At 39.5% G+C, this 20,335-nt stretch overlaps 1 long non-coding RNA gene across 1 annotated transcript in view; it reads left to right on the forward strand.

Moving 5' to 3' along the window:
* The window catches only part of LOC142097548 (uncharacterized), a 221,564-nt gene extending 209,091 nt beyond the window's left edge, over positions 1–12,473 (forward strand). The window contains exons 4-6 of the long non-coding RNA XR_012678208.1: positions 4,813–4,903; positions 8,936–8,970; positions 11,787–12,473. This is a non-coding gene — a long non-coding RNA (uncharacterized LOC142097548). The remainder of the gene's footprint in view (positions 1–4,812; positions 4,904–8,935; positions 8,971–11,786) is intronic.
* Positions 12,474–20,335: the final 7,862 nt, after the last annotated feature.

Consider the following 20,335-nt stretch of genomic DNA (forward strand, 5'->3'; position numbering starts at 1 on the left):
CTAAAATAAAACCTTTCATAATATCTCCATTTAAGGTACATTTACATAGTTGGCACAAATATAACTGCTCCCATAGATGTTGCGCTCTACTTCTAATAAACAAACAGTGAATAGCTGTTGGCGGTTGGCGCAGTAAGTGCAGAGGAGAAGATTGCTGGAGGCAGGTGTAGTTATGGTGGAAATACATCACTTTGTTCTCATTCAGGTGTAAGGTCGGTGTAGTTATGATGGAAATACGTCACTTAGTTCTCATTCAGGTGTAAGGTCGGTGTAGTTATGATGGAAATACGTCACTTAGTTCTCATGCAGGTGTAAGGTCGGTTTAGTTATGGTGGAAATACGTCACTTTGTTCTCATTCAGGTGTGGGGTCGGTGTAGTTATGGTGGAAATACGTCACTTTGTTCTCATTCAGGTGTAAGGTCGGTGTAGTTATGGTGGAAATACGTCACTTTGTTCTCATTCAGGCGTAAGGTCGGTTTAGTTATGGTGGAAATACGTAACTTTGTTCTCATGCAGGCGTAAGGTCTTCTTTAGGGTCGCAACCTTTTAAAATTAGTCAATGTTTGCTGATTAAGTCAGTTAATTCTATCTGTACTGTTCTTCAGGGGTCAGATTAGCTTTGAGAACAATATTCTAAAACAAAGTGAGTTAAGGCAAGATTGAGGAAATAGGTACCTTTCTGGTACTGTGTGATGTTAGTGTATACCAGATAACACAGTGCTGCTATACATGGCCACTGTGGTTCTTCTTTCCAGCAAGTTGATGGATCATTGTTGCAGTGTCGCACAAACAATTTGTGCACCTGAGTTTTAGGCACACAGTTCTACAGTAACATTCCGTAGAGTGTTTGAGTTCTTGCATAACATTCATTGCAGTGTGACCATATTGGGGCAATTAAACACAAGTGTCATTGTGACCATACATGCTGCAGTACTGCTATTTGGCTTGACACTTGGACAAGTGGATCACAATCCTTTTTGGACACTCTTGCGGGTGGCCACAGTGGATGGGACCTGTTCTCTCATCATTTGGCCGAAAAGCCTGATCGCTTACGGCATCACTATGGCCTAATGTGCAGTTGAAAGATAAGCGGGCTAATAGGGCCTTATTAATGAAGTGCACAACAGCATTGGTGCAGCACCAAATGTTATCTGGTAGTGCCATGACCATTATTATGTCCAAGTGCACCTAGATTTCTGCATGGGTTTCACAGGACAAATGTATAGGGCATTTGTCGATGGGCAGTGTTGGGCAGGATGATGGTGTTTCTTGCAAACTATGGGGTTGGCACACCTGGTTCCTCATGTTACAGAGTAGTGCAAAAGGGTGATCTCATTTCACAGCGTCAGAAGAACCTCACATTTGCACCAGCTGAGGCGGAGATCCTATCTCATCCTATACTTTCAGTAGGATCTATTTTGAGACTTCAGTTCCCCTTGGATGGAGAAGCGCATTTCTAGGCGCAATTTGGCTAATGTAAAAAAGTTTTAAAATCCCAAAAGTGCCAAATGTTGTACAAAATAACAATCTCAATGTCACTTTTATGATTAATTTAGGCCATAAATGAGGCTACAACAACCAGTATTAGGATAAAGATTGAAACATTTTTATTTGAAAGTAGTGGTAATAAAGTGGTAGGAGGTTGGATGTAACATTTACACAATTGCACGGCGCTCCTCTTCAGATTTGTCTGCCTTTACTCCAATCTAGGCGCACATCTAGTTTGTGGAGGCGTTTCCTGAAAGTGTAGGAGTGCACATTGATGTGTGCAGAGAGGAGAGTCAAGGTATTTTCCATTCAGAACACTTCACACAGGTGATCCATAAGATAATATCAGTCATTGTCAAACACTATTTACTATTGTTTCTGATAACACTAGGAAATGGGGTCATTTTGAGGCCTAACATGCATCGATATTGGGCCGGTTAAGCTGCCAAAAGTGTAGTCCAGTCATCCTCAGATAAAGCAACTAAAGCAATATCCACAAGTAGACATCCAGTACTAAAGTTAGTATATGGTGAAACTGATATATATATATATATATATATATATATATATATATATATATATATATATATATATATAACAAATTTGTATCTTCAATTAATCCACTTTACAGTGCCAGGACGATATGCGCACAAAAAAAAAGAGATGACCAAAGCTCCCAATAACTTATTTGAAGGTTTACATAGCTGGGCATTAATCTGGTGCCCATTGCTGTACCCAATCTCTGTAAATAAAAATCATCATTAAATCAAAAGGCATTATGATGTAAAATAAGAGCTATAATGTCTGTTACTTGGACTGCTCTAGAAAAAGTTGTGGATCTCATTTCTTTTTTATGCACAATTATACTGTATAAAGAAGTTACATTCATTGCATATAATAGATAATTGTCTACATATATTGAGGAGTTTGGAGATCAGGAATTCAATATCTAAAATAAGCTGTCATCCTGAAGGGTTAGTCATGCATTTGGAAAAGCAAAACTATGCCATTGTAGATTAATGTTCTCTTTAAATATTAAAATATCAGTAATTCCTGCATGTTTCACTTTCACTGATAGTGAATCTGAATCTGCATAATATTTATATGTGGGTTCTGATGGTAGTTTTATACATGTTCTCTGATACCACCATCTCCCTTATCAGCAGGTCTTAAAATTATGTGTATGAGACTTACTGGTTCATTTAAAAATATTTTATTTAAACATAATTGTGTTATAAATATATCAAGACCGATGTATGTACCAGACTTTTTATCTCCTGTTGAAGGTGTAAATTGTAAATTTGAATCCCTTATCTAATCCCTTTACTTAATTTATTGTTAATTTATTTGTGCAAAGGTTGAAGATTCCAGTCGGAGTCTTTACTTCCTCTGTATCTCCTGGCTCCTTTCTCCTTCCCCCTCTCCTTCCTTTCTATGCTTCCTTGGCTTTTTACTTTTAGCTGTTCTGAATTTAGTCTCTTTCCTTTGGTATGCTGTGTCTCTGATTTTGTGATGCATTTGAGTTCTTGGTTTAGATTTTGTCCGGTATTCAGATCACCGGAGTGGTGTTTTTTGATAATTGGTGTGGGGATTCAGAGATCTCTGTTCTGCCTTGGGTTTGATATACATGTCTTATTTGTCCAAAAAATGATTGGATAGACTCAAAAGTCTAGTCTACCAATAAATCCCTATCTACAGTATATTCAGTGTATGGATAGGCAAACAATCCCTTGTATGTGTTGTTCCACAAGGGGGGGGGGGGGGTGTCAATAGCCTTATTTTTAATTATTTTCTGTCACTTTTAGACTTGGTATTGTGTATATTTATCAAAGTAATATTTATTTTATTTGTTTAATAATTAATATCTATTATTTTGATTGTATCTGTATTATCATTTAGATTGCAAAAAGTGATTATCATTTTTGAGTGTTGATCATACAGTGGAAATCTCTTCCTATTATGTGAATAATTTATGTTATAATAGTTATTAAAGCTTTCCTTATCATAGTCTCGTGTGGGGGGGTCTGCCCTTTGATCAACTTCCAAAGTTTGTCATTATAGTTCCGTATGTCTTGTGTGAATCACATTTACCTCTATCATAGCTAGTGTTCCCTATACAATACACCTGCAATTGCAATTTCTTCCTCAACTACAGGATCAATGTTATTTGTTCTACTTTTTCGCTTAACACATTCTTAATCCTTCTGCTTCTTTTGGATTATAGAGTGTTCTACATTTATCAAGGATTTGTGCATCTTTTTTCTAATTCTTGGAATTCTTTGACTCACTTATACCTTTAAAATCTCTTCCAATTCCTTCCACAAGGCCTTTCCATTTCTTAATCGCCATCCCGATCAGAGCTATAGACTGTTTCTGGAAGAATGTGTCCCATTCTTCCATGAATGCATCATTAATCAAGTCCCCTACAGGTTGGATGTAGACTGATAAGCCGTTCGGGTCCATATTATTAATAACAAAATTCTCCAGCGACTTGACTTCCCAGAATTGTCTTAATGCTTTCATCATTCATTTTTCTGCAAGTTTAACGCTGGAATTGCATTGAATTGCAGTTCATTTTTATCTGCATTTCTCACTTTATGGATCAGCATGGGGTCTGCTCTTATCTCCCGATTTTCTCCTAAAATCCCGCAATGCAGCCTCCATTTCCAAAGGCTGCATTCATATTCTGTGGAATATTAAGAAACGTTCATAAAATAAATGTGGATTACGAGGTCGAGACAAACAGAGCTGCCAAACGTGTAATCCAGCCGTCTCTGGTTAAAACAAAAACAACATCAATATGCACAAGTAGACATCTATCACTGAAGCTGATATAGAGATATCTAATAAATATAACTACAATTAGATCATAAAACACATAACTTATTTGTCAAAAATGCCATCCAATCAAAATGTTCTTTTAATAACACGTAACAAATTAGTTTTTTTCAATAAAATCATTCTAGGGTGCTAAGATCTCATAAACAAACCACGAGAGACCCCCTGAGTCTGTGGGTGCCATGATTGGGGAGATAGGGAGCTTAATAATTTGGCAAGTCGCTGAATATTGGCGACTTGCCAAAAAGGCAGGGTAATACATTTACCCTTTCGACCATTGACACTATTATGTCTGTGTGATTCTAGGCACCCTTTATTTGTTTTATTGTAAATACCACTTTGTTTACTGTGTTACGGAAGGAATGGATATTATTTTTGACTAACTTTCTAATAAGTTTGATTTGCACACATTTGTTGAATAAGATATAATATGGTTCTGTGTATTGTATGAACTGATTGATTTTTTTTTTGTTTATATTTATTAGATATCTGAAACTTTCAAATATAATTTCTCTATATGAATTTCAACACATACCAATTTTAGTGTGCTTCTGGATATTGGCCCGACTAATCCAGGTATTACTGCAGAAAGGTGTTGCTTTACATGTAAAATGTGGTCATATGTTAATGCTGTGTTTGTGTACTACAACCAATAGTTATCTACCATGCAGTAAATTACAATCATGTTTTTTGTGTAGCATGATTACTCGAAAAATTGAAAAAAGTTACTAAAGCCGTAGCCTTGATAGACGACTCCTTTCCACTGCCTGTGCTTTAAAGGCAATATACCATCCCTTTAAACTGTTCCCATTCCATCTTCATAGTAAAAGAAGATGTTTTAAACTGATAATCATGAGAATTCCGCATATCAATTAGCTGGAAACTCCCACATCACTGAGTTCCCGGTGACTAGATAGACTGAATATTGGTGCAACACGTACAATATCTGCCTCCCCTTATGGGTAGGTGATAGGTACTCTTTAAAGTGAACAACTTTTTGGATGAATAACAGAAACATTCATTACTGCATAACTAAGCACATGACAAAATATATTTGGTAGTTGGTTTATCTAGAGTGAAGAATTCCAGAAGCAAGTCTTTTGGTGTGCATAGGGGTATGCTACTGAAAGTTAGTACACTGAGGTAGTATAGGAAAATGCACTAAATTCATTAAAACATTCTTGGTACAGACACTAGGGACCATTAAATCTAGAAAAAAAGGCAGATCAAATAAGACTTCTCTTCTCACAGCAACTAATAAAAATAGTCAGCGTTGGTGGCCCAGATATTTCTTATTTGTTGGCTAATTTCGGCATCTATAAATAATTTTGTTTAAAAATGTACTTTTTTATTTTATTTTTCATCTGCACAACAGCACAAAGAAATGTATTTATTGTTCTGGCAGGCACATTTTTACAGCATTTATATCAGTTACATGGTTTCAGAAAATTGGCAGGAATAACAGAGTTCCAGTGTAAAAATTGTGGCAATTACTTTTTACTGTGTACACCTTGTGCAGCTGAACACCTGTATTGCATGGCTGGAGCAGTATGTTGAGGTATTTTCATACGTTTCATGATCAAGCTCTGCTTTGTAAACTGTGTTTTGGTGATTTTGTGCACTTGTTATTTTTGTGGGACAATGAGATTATTCTTTTGGCTCATTTGGGAAGATCCAATGAGTGATGCCCCAATAGATAGCATTGGATTTGTCTATACAAACCGTCAACAGATGACCAGTCATTATTTATACTCTGTTATACTAGATAAAGCAGGTCCATGCTCCTTGTTCTTACTTCTACTAGTTGAACAGTTCCATAGTCTCCTCGTTCTTTGTTCTACTGAATAAACCATTTGATACTCTCCTTCTCATTTCCGTTGGATAAACCGTTTCATACTTTCTTTCTTCTCAGTTGTACTGGGTTAAATGTTCTGTACTATTCTTCTTCTTTTACTGAGTAAACCAATTCCATACTCTCCCTGTTCTAGTTTCCACTCAATACAACAGTTCTGTACTTTTTCTTCTCAACTCATAGCAACATACAGTTGTACCATATACTATGTCTGACGAAGAGACCAATGTAGCCTTGAAGGTTAGCAGTTGAATGTATTTAGTTAATAAATAGAGGGTATCCTTGTAATTCTACCTTTCTTTGGTCTAACGGAAAAAACAGTTAAGTTGTCCCTTTGCTTTTGGTTTAACTGGTTATACACTTCTGTACTTTTTGTTGTTAGTTCTGGTGGATAAAAGAGTTATGTGCCCTCCTTATTTTCAGCTCTATTGGATAAAACAGTTATGTACCCTCCTTATTCTCAGTTCTACTGGATAAAACAGTTCTATACCCTTCTTATTCTCAGTTCTACTGGGTAAAACAGTTATGTGCCCTCCTTATTCGCAGTTCTACTAGATAAAATAGTTCTGCATCCTTCTCATTCTCAGTTCTTCTGGATAAAACTGTTCTGTACTCTTTTTATTTTCAGTTCTATTGGATAAAACAGTTCTGCACCTTACTTATTCTCAGTTCTACTGTAAAACAGTTCTGCACCCTCCTTATTCTCAGTTCTACTAGATAAAACTGTTATGTACCTTCCCTATTCTCAGTTCTGCCGGATAAAACAGTTATGTACCCTCCTTATTTTCAGTTCTACCGGATAAAACAGTTATGTACCCTCCTTATTTTCAGTTCTTCTGGATAAAACAGTTCAGCATCCTTCTCTTTCTCAGTTTTACTGAATACAACAGTTCAGCGCCCTTTTTATTTTCAGTTCTACTGGGTAAAACAGTTATGTGCCCTCCTTATTCCCAGTTCTACTGGATAAAACAGTTCTGGATCCTTCATATTTTCAGTTCTTTTGGATAAAACAGTTATGTACCCTACTTATTCTCAGTTCTGCAGAATAAAACAGTTCTGTACCCTCCTTATTCTCAATTCTACTAGATGAAACAGTTCTGCATCCTTCTTATTCTCAGTTCTGCTGGATAAAACTGTTCCATACCTTTGTTCTTTGGAGTGAAAAAGTACTATTATGTTTTTGTCCAGATTACTGGATTAAGCACTTCCATACGAACTTTGTGAACTGTTCTACTTAAGAATGTGGGTCCATACTTTACCTAAAGAACATTATTATACACAGTCCTTGATTAGTGGCTTTTCATAAAATACAGTTTAATTTTCTCACCGTGTTCTTTTCTGATGGATAACACAGTCCCATTCTTTAGCAGTGGTCGTTTCAGCAGGATAATTCCATTCTATACACTACCTTTGGTACAATGTTTAACACCAGCACATGAACCATACTTGAATGTCCATGCAACAGGCATTTAAAGGGATTCTGGTTGTGGCCCTGCTTTTCTGCCTGTCATCAAGCTTGTTCCCCTGCAGCTAGGATCTGGAGGTTGCATTAAGCTAGGTACACACTGCCTAATTCGCCACCAACTTTTTATGCCGATCGATTTAACATCCGATCCATGGTCCGATCGCTCGATCTATAGACTGCATACACACTAGCTTTGTTTTAGACGATAAAGGGAAGAGCGACCGTCCCGGTAGTGACTTTTTACAGCCATGTTGTCGTGAACAATGATTTTAATTTCGTACACACTGAAGTGACACTTGCGGGTCACAATATACCAAAGACATTAGCATAAAGGGGCAGAACTTTCACTATAGGTAACACCCAAAAACACATAAAAACAGAAGACAACACTGTCTCTTCATTCATTCATATTTTTTTCCCTACAATGGATACAGTAGAAGAACAACAAGCAACTGCACAAGTCAGTGATGTGCAGACACCTTAACCACGTGGGACAGGTACAGGCATCTGAAATTTCCATACACACGCCCCCAACAGAGCCCCAGGTCAAGGAAGTATCAATGGATTATCGTGGATCGCTCGTAAATTTATACACACAACACGATGGAGAGTTCATTGGAATGAAAATATTGAACGGTACGACCAACTAAGTGAGGCGACAATTTACCATTTGGGCAGACTTTCGACCGTCGTGTCGCTACACACACACTGACCCGACTTTCGAACGAGCGGTTGTATGTCGGCTGGTTGAGGCGATTATTGGACGAAAAACCTGTAGTGTGTACCCAGCTTTAGATGGGAATTTGAGCGTCAATCAAAGTTAAATGTCTTCACACTTTGCTGAATGTTATCATCTAAAGTAAGTTCATTGAAAAGGCCATACCACCATTTAAACAACCTCGCAAATTTTCCCTTTAAAATCAGATTTTTTATTAACTAGACATAAATGCAAAGGTTTAAGTACCTACCTCTTGTTAAAGATTATTGTAGTACACAAACAAGTTACATATCTGATATTTTAAATGTGATTCTGCTACTTTTGTATTGTGCTTTTCTATACAGTACATGTTTTGTGACTATAACCTGTCGTCTTTTCTGCCTTGATTGATGTCCTGTGATAACAAAATACGATGCACTCAGTATATGTGTTTACATTAAGCGCTATGGAATTTGCTGACGCTATATAAATAAATGATGATGATGATGACGGTTAAAAAGGATGTGATATGATATTGATATGCTGTGAACTAGATTTTATAATGAGTTTTATCTATTATTTTTTTCTTAAAAGTTGTGATGTAGCAGTTTGATTCCTTGAGGTGACAGGTAAGTGTGACGTAATGCCTGCAGGTATATAGTGGGTTGTAAATAAACTTTCAGTATGAGTTTAGAATGTTATGGTTCTTGACTGTCTTATATCCAAAAATCAAATTGCTCAAAATAATGAATAATTGTATATTTGTTTCTACACGTAAGAAAGTTCATTCAAACTGCTGGCTATTTGCTCCCAAAATAAAATTTAAATTTGAGAACTGCTAAGATCTCTGGTCTCACGCGTCTTATATAATACACCTTGTTCATTTTAAGTCACTCAAAACTCTCCTTAGCCACTGTACATTAATAATCTGCAGCAATTTTCACGGCAGAGTAAATTTTTGTTGTTTTTCTTACTGACTGTGGTTAAATTTACTGGCATTTGGTGACCGTAAGTGGGTCATTAGAGTACCATCTAATTTAAAAGGGGGGGTTGTTTTTCAACCGCTGCTTTAGAGGAGCTGAAAGATCCTGGGGGGGGGGGGGGGGTGATTGAACGGTGGGACAGAGGCTGTTTTCAGTTTGGAGAAAGGAAGGACTGTTACAAGGCTCGATTCAGATCATTATGGAACACACAGACTTACTTACAGCTTAATGGGACACTTCACTTCTACGGGCTTACTTGACACAGTGACTTATAGTTTGTAGAGCATGTAAAACTGAATATATATATATATAGCTGCAGTTGTGAGTTTATGATGTCCTGAGTGATTCACACAGATTTTTTTTAATGCCCCAGAGAACAGCCAGTGTTTATTGCCTGTTGGATGTTCAACTTGACGTACTACATGGCTCTATGCAGCCGTATGACACCACCAAGCCCTCCTGCTCACAGCTGTAGGTGCAGAGAGGAAGTAAAGGGGGGTGAGAGCCAAACAGCTTGGTCCTGTCAACTTATCCTGTAATATTCTAACACTTATCTCAGTTTTGCCACTGTAAGAAAGTAGGTTACCCACTTAAGGGGGATTTGAACGAATGCCAATCCAGATTTAAACGAGTAATATTTCTAATGGGGAGCATGTGATTACCAGTCTTCTGATTTTCATTTTCATTGGTATTCGTCTTTGTTTGCGGTTCTAGAGTGTCGTTCTATTTGCATTATCATTTATTTCTACAGCGCCAATCATGTTAGTCAGCGCTGTGCAATCAGTATGTAGTCAATCACAACCTGCCCGTATGAGCTGCTAATAGTACCTGCAATAGACATACAGACTATTGTCCATTTTTCAGAAACCAGTTAACCTACCCGTATGTTATGGGACCAGTTTGTTTGTGGGAAGAAACCGGAGCAACCAGAGGAAACCCACACAAACACGGGGAGCAGATATACATAGATCGGACCCTGGTATGAATCGTACCCATGACCCCATAACCTCTGTGCCGCCATGCCGTGCAGTTCTGTCCGTGTTGTATTAAATACATCACCTGTGGTTTTGTTTGGAGGCTGGCTTTAAAGAGCAGGAAAGAACGTCCCTGTGCTAGATAAAGCCGGAGTATTTTCATGCCACACTTTAAACTTTTAAACTCCCCACAGAGCTTTGAGCATTAACCGTGTCACAGAGTTACCTTATAAAACCATAATCCCACTTCTCTTTCTTTCATGTGTAAGTACCACCATGAGTGTATAACATTTCCCCCCCGCCGTCACTACCTCCTGGGATCTCCTCTCTTACCTGATAGCAACGGGTGCTTAGTGCTGATTCATAGGAGGAACAGGAGAAGACTCACAGAGTTAGAGACTTACAGCTTCTCGGGCAAGGAAATGTGTTTGAATGAGTTACAACCATCTAATCAGGTGCAAGGATTATTAGCAATGTAATGTATGGTAATTAATAAAGAGGGGGTATTTCCAAGTGCATAACTGATTTAATCGCACCTTGTGCCCTAGTGGGCACAGAACAATAAACAGACGGGGGGCTGTCTGGCAAATTTTAGTCTGGGGGGGGTGATACTCAGCTCAGCAGCCTCATAGGACCACTTTAAAGAGCCCAAGATAGCCCTCTATGGGACCAGCATGGGGGACAGATGCCCCCCAGACCAGACAGCCCCTGGTGCCCACTTTACATGGGTTCAATTTAATTTGAAAGTATAGTCTTTGTTTTACATTGAATAGAAAATGCAGCTAAACTTTTATTTTTATTTTCCATTCAATTAATTTTGTGGTGGCAGGGTGGGAGATAACAATATATTTTCAGATGAACAGCAAATTTAGAAAATACAGGATACTTTATATTCCTGTCACCTAACACATTTTGGTAACTTTGTAAGATAAATAATTTTTATGTAAATTACAATAATCCCTCTAGGAAATATGAGGCTACTTAGGAGGATAACATAATAAGTTATACAGAACTGGAGGTGATTTGCCAGTATTAACAGTGAAAATAGTTTTTTTCTTTTAGTGAGAGACACGGTACATCAAATGAAGATGTACGACAGCCTTCTCTTGGCTGCAGTTCTGCCCTCTCACCACAGGAGGCTGCTGATGCTTTCTCCTCCATGCTGTGCCCGATGTTGTTGTATCCCAGCGCATGTTCTTGTAGACTGAGGCTCCAGTCTGTTTATTGCTACTAAACAGTGATTATGAGGCCAGCCAGTGATAATGAATGTGTTCCCTTGGAAACAGCACCAATAATAGCAGGAAAGCTCAGTCGCCAAACATTTGATAGAACTCTGTTTATCTACACGTCTGCCTTAGTGTGCTTGTCTCTTATCCAGTGTTTATACATAGAGAATATACTGTATATTAATACTATATAGATGCCAGTGCCAGGCTGTGTTCACGTGTATGTATTTTTATCGGTGCGTTATATATTTATTTCTTACAGGACAAGAAGGCAGGAGCACACTTAAGATGCGAAAGACATAATCATCACAATAGCCAATGTTTGTGTATTATGCTCTGTAATGTTAATATATAATATGCATTAATATACAGCACGCTCATCTAGCATGACAAGGTGTTCTCATTCAGATGGATAACTACAATAACAATTTATTTCTATAACGTGGGTATATTCTTCTCTATGCCTACAGGATATAAATAATACTGTTTGCAGCTAGCTGTAAGCTACACTAATGAATGAATATATGGATGGGGTACCTGGTCAAACTGTAGGTAAACACAGCTGTCAAATGTGTAATAAACAGAGAGACTTGAGTAAATCAAAACAAGGCCACAGCTTTGCTGAATGGAATTATTTAGATTTTGGCCAAAAATATACTGTGGACAACCACCGAATGAGAGGGGCTCCCCAGGGGTGGGCTGGCAAATTTTAGCCCAGGGGACAGTGTATTAGGAATATTTTAAAAGAAAAAAAATGCAGCCAATGACCCAGCCCAATGTAGCCCTCTATGGACCTTTGCCAGCGTGTCGATGCCCCCCTGCCCCTCGGGCACCCCTTATTGGTTTAGCGCCTCAGCAAGGACTCTTTCTCACCGTCGCCCCCCTGTGTTTTCCTCACATATACATATGAAGAATGAAGCGCTCAACCAGTATCTAGATGCCTCATGAATAATAGTTACCAGTCAATCAACTATAATACAGTTTCTTTTATTGTCATATAAAAATAACATAAGAAGAAATATTATATAAAAGTGTATATAAAAACTCGCAATTCTTGGACTATACTATCACATGGACCGACAAAGTTTCACACTTATGTATTTGCATGCACAACCAAAAAAATGGATCAAAAACACATAATAATAGATGGATAGAGAATTCAGAGAAAAACAAAGTCCCAGTAATTAATACAAAAGAAATCTTAGACATATAAGCACATCTCATGGCTCCTGCCCAGGGCCGGAGGAACACGGTAAGCCTGGTAAACGTGGCAGAAGGTTGCCGCACTTACTGAGGTGCCCCACCAGCCCGCCCGCGGCGAATAAAGTAGGAGACGCTCACTTTTATATTCCGAGTCCCCGGTCTGAACTTGGCGGTTCCAAAAGGGCTACACTGGGGGCACTGAAGATACCAGCGTTGGCCCTGCTCTTGCCCGCAGTAGCACAGCCTTTTGTGGCTGCCCGCAGTGCTTTTCCGTCAAGCCAGGTCATTTTGCAAAGAACGATCTGGGCGACCACTGAGATAAATCCAAGCCTCTCTCTGTAAGGCAAATCATGTTGTAAATGCCAGCTCCACAACATAAACCTGGCAGCGTCTATGGCATCGCTCGCAACTCCCTGCAGGTGTGTAAAAGAACACACAGCTGTATGGTGTTGTACTGTCATGATAAAGCCTCATTGTGAATATATTCTGGTCTACCCGAGTGAGTTGAATCCCACGGAGGGTAACCACCATCCCAGCTAAGGGTGGTTTCCTCACGCAAGTGAATAGTCACCACAATTGTTTTCTATTACTCTCAGTTAAGCCTCTTTAGTAATTTTTAAGGTTTACTTGACTATGCATAGTGGACTGTTTGTTATTATTCAGCATTTCATGTATGTCACTGTGTCCCCAGTTTTAATGTGGATGGGGATTTAATAATCTGCCCATCATCAGACTGTTCACAGCAGCACTGATTATTTCAGGATATTGATGAGAATGTGCTGATTTGAATGGAGGCAGTGACCTGTCCACTCAAGTGATTGTGTGAAGAGTAGTCTGCATGTCATAGGGGCATTGTCATGATGTGAGCAGAGGAATGGAGGCAATCGAAAAGCCATAAACTGAGAGTTAGAGAGTGGAATGAGCAAGGTCCTCCAACAGCACAGAGTAGTGACTTGTGAGGCACCTTCCACACTGGAATGGTAAGATTGTGGGTCCACTGTATAAAAGTCCATAAGTTCATACATCCCTCGTTTGTTGTTGTTCTAGTCCAAGTTCCAAATGAGCTATATTTAATTCAGTTTTGAGGTACTTAGTGCGGATACGATGTGTCGGGATGCATTGCTGTAGAACACAATTCATTTTATAATAATTAATGATGTTGCGCAATTCACTGATCTTTAACTGAAGGTAATCTGAATGCTTATAAGTGTTGTGATAGACTTGAAATAATATCACTAATGACAATATGCTTAGTTGCCATAGTAACATTCTCCCAATAAGCCTGAGATAAAGGTATTGCAAAAATGTGAGACCAGATTGCTCCACTCCAGGGACACTCCAGAGTTTTTACTGAAATCTCTGCTAATTTTCCCTCACATCCCATAGAGAAATGCGAGAGAAAATGAGCGGAGATTTCTGTACCGTACTAGCTGCCAAGGGGCACAGCTGGACATTGTGGGCACCTCCCACCTAATTGTATCTGCCCCTAAGTGTAGTTTGTATAACGCAGTTCATTATATACAAGGGTATGATGGGAATAGGATCTCCCAAACACAGGTACAGATTAAACGAATTTAACCTGGAAAATGTGTTCTGTCTGATGGTCCAGGAAGTAGATCCAGGCAGTCGAATAGCCAAACAGACTAACCATTGGTCAGGGAATGAAGAAAGTTGGAAAATCAAGGTCACAAAGCCAAAATCAAGATTAGAGAGAGCAGGATAGTTGTAGCCAAGATCTAGGGCTGGAGAAAACTGGACGGCCAAGCAGGCCAAAGTTTAGCAAGAGAGCAACAAGAGGCAGAGGAAACCTCACAGCTAATGCTCAGTACTAACATCGGTGAATTAAATAGGTGGGCTACAAGTATGAGGCGCTAGTAAGGTGTGAGATCACAGTCCCAGGGCAATTGCAACAACATCTCTGAGAAATGGTTGCATAGGCCTAACATGATGTCATCCCATATTTTCATCATGTGCCACCGAACACGATACAGAGATTAACAATGATAATACCACTGTGAGGAAGGCCCTCATACGCTTTTTACCAAGATCAAGCAAGTTAGGCATTGTTACCATTTCTTAGATTGTCAACGATTATGTCATTAGGTCTATAAATGGATCAACAGATTGGTCCTCTGTTGCGTAATACCCTGTAAGAGTCTTTATCAGATCGGGAGAGAATTCCAAGTCAATAAACTAGAGCCGCACGAGAGCCTTCAAGGGAGATGTGCAATCAGCCACAGTCCCCGGAGAGCTTATCGTGGTCTCACATGGAAAGGGATGTTGCATCAGCGTGTTTGTGAAAACACACAATCTGCCTCCTCCTTAACCCCTGAATTTCTATCTCATGACATCAACGTTGAACCCTCGCCAGAAATTGGACACACAGCTGTCTGCTGATGCTGACGGCATTACGGCCACATTCTCGCCCGCAGCCGTCACTCCCAGAAGACGTGACTGAGCTGTTAGCACAGCAGACAATGACAGGGTGCTCCGCGGACCACGACTTTACAGCGTGACGCCAGCGTGTTTATTGTAACCATGTTTACCATCTGCATTGTAACAGGTGCCCACATTCAAATCCCTGTTTCAAAAAGTGAACTTGTACAGACAAAATGAGAACAACAAAGCTTATAAAATAAGATGGAGCGTACTTATATATAACGATTAGAACTCCGTAGCGTAGAGACCTCCTACAGGCATGGATCTCTTCTACTAAGTAATCTTGGGCCTGATTCATTAGTGATCTTATCTTGTGCAAAAGTTAAGATGCTTATTTTTAAGAAGAAACGGGGAGATAAGAGTGAAGTTAAGATGGATTTTCATCTTAACTGAAGAAAGTCTTCACTTGCGCAGTGGATTTTGCTTCTTATCTCCCTTTTCTGACCATGCACAGAGTGGATTTGTTTAAGATAAGCAAAAAAACGGCAGATAAGATCACTAATGAATCAGGCCCCTTGTTTCTAAAGTTCCTCTACCATCTACTTTTTTGCCATTAAGGTGCTCCATGCATTTTACTGAACCATATAAATAAACATGCACGTATATGGTAATAATCTTGCCTATAAATTAAACATGTAAGGCACATATCAAATGATACATATCATTGCCATAGGAATATTATATGAAAACTATGGATACTTGGAAAGGTCTGTTACACAGTCTTTGTAGTTAATCAGAACATCTGAGCTGGCTGTTGTACATTCGTCTCAATATTATGTATTTTCTGCCAGTCTGTTGAGGCTGCAGGTTTTTTTTTTTTTTAAATGTACCCGCTCTGTGTTTATATGAAGCAACAAGAAAGACAACTAGTAAGGAGCAAAGGGATCTATGAGTCACTATTTCAGGTGTCCTTATAGGTAAGCAGGAAATGCAGCAAAGCAACAGGGATGGAAAGTAGCTACTAGGTTGTGTTGTCTGAGGCATTAGCTGGAGGAAGAGAGAGGTGGTGATGTCACTATATAGGTGATTGGGGGGATCTCATCTAGAACACTGTGTCCAGTTCTGGAGGCCATATCTCTAGAAGGAAATAAACAAACTAGAGATTGTGCAAAGAAGGGCTACTAAAATGGCACATGGTCTACAGCACAAAATGTACCAGGGAAGGCTAAATAACCTCAATATGTATAGCTTGGACCAGGGAAGAGAGAGAGGGGATTTGATAGAAGATACCAAATATATCAAAAGTTTTACAAGATACAGGAACACAGTAAGCCACAGAAGGAGACTATTAGAACAGGAAGATATGCAATAAAACTGGAGTGTAGCAGGCTTAGAGGAATCCTGAGGAAGCCTTTACATTACCGAAAGGGTAGTGCATAGGTGTCTGTGTGTAGTTTGTATGTTCTCCCCGTGTTTGTGTGGGTTTCCTCTGGGTGCTCCGGTTTCTTCCCACACTCCAAAAAACATACTAGTAGGTTAATTGACTGCTATCAAAAATTGACCTTAGTCTCTCTCTCTCTCTGTCTGTCTGTCTGTCTGTGTATGTATGCTAGGGAATTTAGACTGTAAGCTCCAATGGTGCAGGGACTGATGTGAATGAGTTCTCTGTACAGCGCTGCGGAATCAGTGGCGCTATATAAATAAATGGTGATGCTGATGATAGGTAGAATTGTCTTCCAACACATGGGGTAGGCTCTAATAGGGGGTTTAAATATGTTTGGGCTAGACATAAGGCTATCCCATATCTGAGTAAGCTAAGGGTCAAATAGGGTGTGGGGTTGTTAGGAATAAAACTGAACCGACTAGATGGGTCTTTTGGGTTTTATCTGAACTATGCTTCCAATCTCATCCCAAACAATTTGATGGCTACAGTCAGACTTCTCAGTTGCCTCCAGACTGAGTTGATCTGTACTCATCATTCTATCGCTGAACTGTGAGCTTTCGGCAGATGTGTTGCCCTTTGTGAGGACATGATTGGAAACCAGCTTATTGAATAAACTAATAAACCTAGAGGTTACTTAAGATGCCTGATTTACCTCCTCTGCAGAAAGCTCTGGGTCTGGGGTGACAGATGAAAATGGCCCAGCAGGATGTGAAGAACACGATGAGCGCGGCACAGAGCAGAGTAAAGCTGCCGTCCACAAACTACAGAGAATAATTCACATCCATGTATGAAGAGGGCATAGACGTTTACCCTGTTTGTGGGAAGCACTGCAGGAGTTGCAGTAAAATGAATCATTTTGCCAAGTTGCGTCTCTCCATGCTGGGCACATCTGTTCACAATAAGAGCAAACTAACCACAATCTTGATGCTATTTGGATTGATGCTGTGAGACCCAAATATTATACATTTCAAGCTTTGGTATTTCTATAACAGATAATACCATGATGTTACTAGTTTTGTAACCTGGACTAACTGTTATGGTAAATAACACTACATATAATATCTATTTTGACACTATCCGCTCATGGAGGCTTGATGTACTCTTCGTTGGTCAGTCTTAGGCATGGTAACTCGGCATACCACCCACTAAGACTAGTACCTGAGATGTTTTCCCGTTCTATGTCACAGAGAGTGTAACAAACAGCCCAGACTAGACCTGAAGGGCCTGATCGAAGTCCGTATGTACAACTATTGCGCGGTTCTGCTCTGCGCATGCCTAGAAACGGACATTGTAACAATTAGCGCCATTGCAGGTAATTAATATCTGCACGCATCTGATCCCCAATTCAAATCCTATGTTTATTTTATTAATGTAAAATCATTTATTAAAATAAACAAAAAACAACATATTTATTATATTTATTTAATTTGTTTTAATTATATTGTTAACAGTTGTTATTTTTATTTTGCACCCAAATAAAAGTTATGTGCGTTCTGATGTGAAATTATTGTGCATACGCAAGTTTGTGAACTTCATTCTGTTATGGGTATGCTGTTTATGCAGAGCATATGTCCATCCCTATTCAAATTGTTACCTATCTTAAGAAAGAATCAGATCAGAATACAGCTGGAATTACGCAAGTTGTCTGCTCTTTTTAAACATGTAAATTAGGTCCAAGTTGCATTTGGACTTGAATCAGGCCCGAACTTTATGCCCAAACAAATGATAAATTATGCATTATGCACAAGATTTAGAAAGTAAGATGCCTATGAACATTAACCCAATATTGCTTCATACGTACATTTTCCCCAGTTCTTCTCTGAACTCTCAGGTCATCACAGGCCTTCTTTACTAGCTTAATAAAACCACTAATTCCTCTCCATGAGTAAGAAACTTGTTACCTCAATGAAGGTGGCTCAATGAGGCTCTAAACCATGTGAGCTGGCTCAGTGAGGCTCTAAACCATGTGAGGTGGCTCAGCAAGACTCTATACTAGGTGAGGTAGCTCAGTGAGGCTCTACACCAGGTGAGGTGGCTCAGTGAGGCTCTACACCAGGTGAGGTGGCTCAGTGAGGCTCTACGCCAGGTGAGGTGGCTCAGTGAGGCTCTACATCATGTGAGGTGGCTCAGTGAGGCTCTACACCAGGTGAGGTGGCTCAGTGAGGCTCTACACTAGGTGATCGGGAAATCATACTAGACTTTTAAAACCTACTTATTACAGAAGACTGGATTTCAAGGTATCATGAATCAGAAAGTCTTGCACATTTGAACCTCCATAAAAGGAGGAATTTAATGGCTATCATTACACATCGAGGATTTCATCATTGCATGCCTTTGGGTTACTTGGCTCCAACCAGTTTCCAGAAAATAATGGTCCCAGTTTCTGCAGGAATTCTTGGTATAACAATTTATTTGGATGCCATCATTCTTCTTACACCTTCTCTGAAGCAATATAATACTTTTCTTAGTCATGGTTTTTTTTCTGATGGAATACAGCCTAACCTCGAATGAAGAAAAATGTGTTTGTGCTTAAACAGAAGTAGACTTTGTAGGCAACCGGCTCAAAGCAAAGGGAATAAACCCTAATCCACTGTTTATGCCATCAATAAATTACCAGATCCAAAGGAAAAGAAAAAACATCTTCTTACCTAGGATTTACAAATGACTATTTGTACGTGATAACATTCTCTGCAGAGACCACAACACTATTATGTGCTTTGCTATGAAATAGTACCGTGGTAATGCACTGCAAGTCTAGAAATGCCTCAACTGCTGCTTTGGGAGTAATGTAAGGCTGGGTACACACTATACATATTTACAATACAATTTCTTCTGATGCGATTTTCCGATATTACCAACGATTAAAAACAAAAGCCCCGATCAGCAGCCGAATCCTGTGTACACACTAAACACATTGTACACGATTTACCTTCAGATCTGTGCTCTTCATCTGTCATAACCATCGGCTGAAAAGATTGTGGTTCTGCACACTCCATAGAGATCTATGGACACTGCTGGTCCTGAGTGCTTACACACTGCAGGATTGGAACATCTTTGTTCCATCAATGATTGAGATTTTTAGTCTGGTTGAAAAATCAAATGAAACGATAGGATGGTCTTTGGAATGATAATCGCACGTCTTTGCAGTGTACACACTTATGCAATATCGGACTGAACGGTAGTTTATTGGGTGATTGGCCCGATAATCGTCTGAAAACACTATAGTGTGTACCCAGCACGTCTGCTTCCACTCGCAAGATGTCGTGTCCCCACGCTGTCGCCATTTACTCCAGTCCCAGCAACCCAGGTGCCTGGCTCCCGGACAGAGAGACACAGCAAGACAGAGAAGCTACCTGCAGCATTGCTGACGTCCATGGGCCAGATTAAGGGCCACATGGGCCTGGAGCTGAAAATGATAAAGGGCCTATTGTGAGAATGTCGTGCCACCGGAGGTGTGGCCAGTGATGTGTGGGCGTGGCCAGCACCATGGAGGGCATAGCTTGCACTTCCCTCCAGCCACTTACATCTCCCTCCCATCCTTCCTTATATAAAGAGTGCACCACTAACTATTTCACACAGCATCTATGTAAAGTGAAGAGGAAATACGTCCCAACTATCCCTCATGCCGGGACAAGTTCCTGGCTCATTGGGATAGTTCCCTAAAATGAGGACTATCCTGATGAAATCAGGACAGTTGAGAGGTAAAGGTGTGTTATTTTATTGGCCATTGAAGACAGAAATACAAACAATGGTTGATTATTTCTATTTATAAAGTGTTTAACTAA

Source organism: Mixophyes fleayi, chromosome 7 (genome assembly GCF_038048845.1).
Source record: "Mixophyes fleayi isolate aMixFle1 chromosome 7, aMixFle1.hap1, whole genome shotgun sequence".
Classification (NCBI taxonomy): Eukaryota; Metazoa; Chordata; class Amphibia; order Anura; family Limnodynastidae; genus Mixophyes; species Mixophyes fleayi.